The following is a 5334-nucleotide window of genomic DNA, read 5'->3' on the forward strand; positions in this document are numbered from 1 at the left end:
GATAACCAGTCCCAGCACAAACAGACCCTGGAGACGTTGCAGTTCAGGTCCAGACGACCCTGATAAAGCAAATATTGCAAGAAAGTGAGTCACATGAATTTTTTTGGTTTCCAAGTGCATACGGAAGTTATCTTTACGCTATGCTGTAGTCTATTAAGTGTGCAATAGCATGACGTCTAAAAAAATGTGTACAGACCTTCATTTTAAAATAATGCTGTTGGATGTACTGGGCCTGCGCTCTAGAGCCCACAAGCCACAACTACCGAGCCCACGCGCCGCAACTACTGAAGCCTGCGTGCCTAGAGCCCAATGCTCCGCAACAAGAGAAGCCACTGCAAGGAGAAGCCTGCGCACCGCAAGGAAAGAGTAGCCCCCGCTCGCCGCAACCAGAGAAAGCTCTCACGTAGCAATGAGACCCAACACAGCCAAAAATAAATTAATTAATTAAACTCAAAAAAATAATAAAATAAAATAATGCTGTTGGATGAATGGCGCTGATGGCCTTGCTCGACACAGGCGTGCCACAGACCTTCAATCTGCAAAAACGCGGTGTCTGCGAAGTGCAGTGAGGCCAGGGTGCCTGCACGGACAGGAAGTCCAGGGCCCTGTGCATGTCGGGCTGGGAGAGGAGGTGCAGCTGGAAGCAGCAGCCCCCAGTCTCGGGGCTTAACACACACGTGGGCTTCTTGCTCCCACTGAGGCCGGCTGCGGGCGTGCTCGGCGCCCAGGTCTCAACTGGTGGCGGGTCCCAGTCACCACGGGCCTTGGGCGGGGGGGTGTTGGAGGGCAGAGAACCAGGGCGACAGGTCACCCATGCATGTCACCTGCCCGGGGAGGGAAAGTGCTGGAAACGCCGGGGGCGGCAGTGCTGCCTGCTGCACAGGCCGAATGCCTCTTGTCATTTCGTGGGTTGGGCTCACCTCCCTGGATCCACCGGAGCCTCCTTCGCTTCCCAGAGAACTTCCCTGGTGCCTGCTGAGGCACGGCCTGGGGCCAGGGCCCTTCCCTTGGAGCCAGGGATCTCACGATGTGTCTGCTTCTCCCGTCTGCTCCTTTCTCTCTTCCTGGAGCTCCTGTTACTCACGTCACCTCCCCTGAATCTCTTCCCAAGAATTTCATCTTTTCCCTTGTGATCTTCAAGGCGCTACTTTGCGTCTCAGCACTGACCACCTGTTCTTTCAATTCTGCTGTTGAATCTGTCGCTGGGACCTCATGTTTTAGCTGCAGAGCCATTTAGAGCCATCCTTTGATCTCCTGCGATGCTTTCTCTCTCTCTCTCTCTCTCACTCTGTCTCTGTCTCTGGCTTTGATAATTAGCTCTGTGGCCAGCTTCTCCTGCAGCCGTTGTCTCATGGGGCAGGTGCTGGGGGTCCTGACGGGGCCTCCCTCTAGATACCAAGCCCCCCTGAGGGCTACTTTTGTGACTGGTTCTGGGGGCCTGGGGGGCCCGTGGGAGTGGACGGTGCAGCAGCTCTACCCACAGGTGGAGGGGAGGGTGCAACAGCCCCCAGCGCCATGGGGACCTGGGAGGATGCAGGGAGGGCTGGGATGTGAGGTGTAGCCGCCACAGGGCCTCTCGGAGGTTTTCTCCCAGGTGCAGGTGCAGGGGCGGGGGCGGCCTAAGCGTGAAGAGGACGGCGTTCGGGAGCTTGGGGCGGGGAGGCTGTCTCTGCAGGACCCCCACGTGGCGCACCTCTGCCTGATGAGCGGTCTCTCCCACCTGAGCAGACACCCGCCCCCCACGGCCCCAACGCAGAGCCCGTTCCTGACCTTGTCTGAGCATCGCCAGCACCGTCCTTGACACAGCTCTCACGCTCAGGCACCGCCCAGCTGCCACCCTGGCCTCTTGCTGGCCCTGAGCCTGGCCGGATGGCAGCAGGGTTCCGACGAGCCCTCCGTGGCCCCATGGCGGGCTTCCAGAACCTGCCGGGGCCAGGGAGGCCACAGACTGCTGCAGCCAGGTCCTTCCTCTCAGGCCTCAGTTTCCCTTTCGTATAGTGGTCTCCATGCCCCTGGCACCCAGATGCTGGCAGCTGGAGACCCTCACAGGTCCCTGACGACCCAGCGCCTTGGAAGATCTGGGTCTGGGGTCTGATGAGGGAGGGGCAGGTCGGGCTGGGTCCCAGGATAGCTGGAGCTGGGCCACCATGAGGCCAACACCAGCCCAGCCCGCAGGGGTTAATGGGCCCAGCCGCCCTGGGGACGAGTGTGGAATCTCCTCCCTGCTCCCCAGGGCCCATTTTCTTCCGAGACTCAGCAGGCAGAGCCGTCACCAAGCAGAGCCGGCTGGCGCAGTCCCTGGGGCTGAGCACTGAGGAAGCAGCGGGCGGCCCTGGGGTGGCGGGTACGAGAGGCCCCGATCCTGGCCTCGGAGTTGCTCCACGCCTGCAGTGGAGGCTGGGTCGTGACACGGCCCTCGGCCCGGGCCCGGCAGTGATGGGGCACTGCTCCCTGCTCTGACCACATGCAGATGAGGGGGTGGGAGAGGCTGATCCGATGCCAGCCTGAAGGAGCCAGTGTCGCCACGGGGGGGTGCACCGGTGCCGCTCCGCCCGTGCCGTGGAGCGTGCCATGATGACCACTGTGCACTGGCCTCTCTTTACCCGGTGGGCAGGCCGAGGCTCCCTGGCCTGGGGCCCCTGCCTGTGGAGAGAGTGCCCGCTGCCCAGGGCAGCTCCCAGCACAGCCTGGCCGGGCTCCCACCTGAGGCCTCGGACTCCGCCTGGACCCGCCTCATCCCCAGGCCAGCGCCTCAGCGCGCGGCTGAAGCCCACCTCCCTCTCTCCCGACGGCTGCCCTGACCCCACCAGCATCCTCTCTCCACTGGACAGCACTGGGGTCATAGACGCAAATGAGGGGTACATGGAGACCCTGCTGGGCCCACTCAGCCTCCCCAGACCCCAGCTGGGAGCAAACCAAAGGTCCTGGCCGGGCTGTCCTCTCAGGGAGCCCCGGGCACCCGAGGCCTACACCCCTGAGCCGCGCGCTGCCCCAAAGCCCACTGCCCACCAGACCCTACTGTGGTGCCATGCGCCTCAAGGACAGTGAAGAGGCCCCCTCAGCCCCTCCCGTCTGGTTTCCCCAGACCCGTCGACCAGGAAGGGGAAGAGGTGGGGCCGCTGGGAGGAGGCCCTCAGGTGCCCAGAGCAAGGCGGCTGCAGGGGGGCCCCGGGGACCCCTCACTGCTCCTGGACTTCACGTCCACTCCCAGCTGCCACAGCTTGACGCTGCTGTATCACACAGGCAAACGGAGGAGCCTCAGTCTGGGGGCCCAGCTGTCCCTCGGCCACAGCTTCTTGCTCTGCCGGGGGAGTCGTAGGAGGCCCGCACCAGCCTCGGGGAGACGCGGGGCAGCCTCGGGGACAGCACAGGCGCCCGCGAGCGTGCTTTCCTTTGTCTGAACTTCCTAATTAGGCGGCTGTCCCTCTGGGGGCCAACTGCCCACCTACCCACCCAGGAGGGGACAAGGTGCTGGCAGGGGTGGGACAGAGGTGCCTGACCCTTGCCGTAGGGGCCGGCCTCTGTGTAGCCAGCCTAAGAGAGGGCAGAGGCTGGCAGGGCGAGCGGCGCCCCGGGGGCTGAGGGGCTGCAATCCCACCCACCCTTCGTGGCCTCACCAAGAGCGGGGGAGGTGCCGTGCTGAAAGTGGGAACGAGCCCCACCAGCCAGGGCCACACCAGCAGGAGAGGGCGGAGGATGGGACGCACCCGTGCGGCCGCAGTGTGAGCTGGGCCTGGGGAGGCACGTGGACGGCCCTGTGCCCACCCCTGCCGGGCACCGGGTCACCCAGGCCAGGCCTGAGCTGGGCTTAGGGTGCTGGCGGCAGGCTGGGAGGGAGGGCCAGGCTGCACAGGAAGGGGCACACCCCCCGAGCAGGAAGTGTCCGGTGAGCCCTCCAGGCCCAGGCCAGACCCAGCCCCTCGAGGTCACGGGGTCTTGCCCAGAATGCGGCGGACCGACTGGCATCGCCTGTGGCACACGTCCCGAGGAAGGGACTCAAGCGGCCCAGCCGCTGCTGCCTCTGCCACCTCTCTGCTCGCGCCACACCCGCCAGGCTCCGCTCGCCTCGGGACACCCCACGGGCCCCCCCAGCCACACCAGCCGCTTACACTCTTCCCACCTTCTGCCTCTGGGCTGCCTCGGGACCACTTTCTTCTGCCCTCTTTTTCACTAATTCTTTCTTCAGCAGCATCTCAAGGTGACTGTTGGGTTTTCAGTTTAGGGGATGACGCTTTGTCATCTCTAGAAATTCCACGCGTTTTTTTTTCAAATCCACTTGGTTATTTTCCAACTCCCATCCGGCCTGTTGGCATTGCTCAGCTGTCCTGTTTGAGCGCGGCCAGCAAACGCTTTTTTTTTTTTTTAGCATTTATTTATTTGGCTGCGCCAGGTCTTGGTTGGGGCACACGGGATCTTCGTTGCTGTGTGCGGGATCTTTAGTTGCAGCATGAGGGACCTAGTTCTCAGACCAGGGATCGAACCCGGGCCCCCTGCATTGGGAGCGTGGAGTCTTAGCCACTGGACACCAGGGTAGCCCCAGCAAACACATTTCATACTCTGGGTCCGAGCACCCGATGGGCACCTGCAGCCTGGCAGCGTTCTGCCGGCTGCTGCCCCTGGTGCCGGGGTTCCCGTCGTGCTGGGCGCTCTGCCGGCTGCTGCCCCTGGTGCCGGGGTTCCCGTCGTGCTGGGTCTGGACTGTGGTCTGTTCACTGACTTCGGAAAATCACGAGGCAGAGACAGTTCCAGGACAAAGGGCGTTGGCGTTTGTTTCCCGCAGGCACCTGGGGGCCCAAGTTCGGTACACATGGCTTAAAAGGAAACCGGAAGCTCAGGATCTTTCTGGCTGAGCTCCACACGTGCACCAGGCTGGCGTAAACCGTGACCTGGTTAGCGACCACCTGGTCTTCTCGGCGACCTGTGCACAAACTTACAGGTGCCAGGGCCTTGAACGGCCGCCCCGAGCCCCAGTGTGCCCGACCCGCGGGAGCCAAGAGGCACTCACGGCGCAGCGTCTCACACTCTCAAGTTTTGACCTAATTCCTCGGAACCTCGAGGGCTCTTCATTGCTAAGCGCCTTGACACAATCTACAAAGCTCTGCTCACCTGTTTTCAGTACGGAGCGGATGCAAAGCGCCTCCCTCGCCTCATTTCCAGGAAAGCTTGTGTCAACCACACGGATGCGAACGTGTTCCCCGCCCGCAGGGGCCCTGCGGCGGCAGGACGCTCCCACTGCTCGCACACAGCCCACACCCGCGCCCCCGCGCCTGGCTCTGCGCCGTGGACGCCCCCCTCCCGCCCAGACTCTAAGTAACAAAGGAACAGCACCCGAAG

Source organism: Phocoena sinus, chromosome 2 (genome assembly GCF_008692025.1).
Source record: "Phocoena sinus isolate mPhoSin1 chromosome 2, mPhoSin1.pri, whole genome shotgun sequence".
Taxonomy (NCBI): domain Eukaryota; kingdom Metazoa; phylum Chordata; class Mammalia; order Artiodactyla; family Phocoenidae; genus Phocoena; species Phocoena sinus.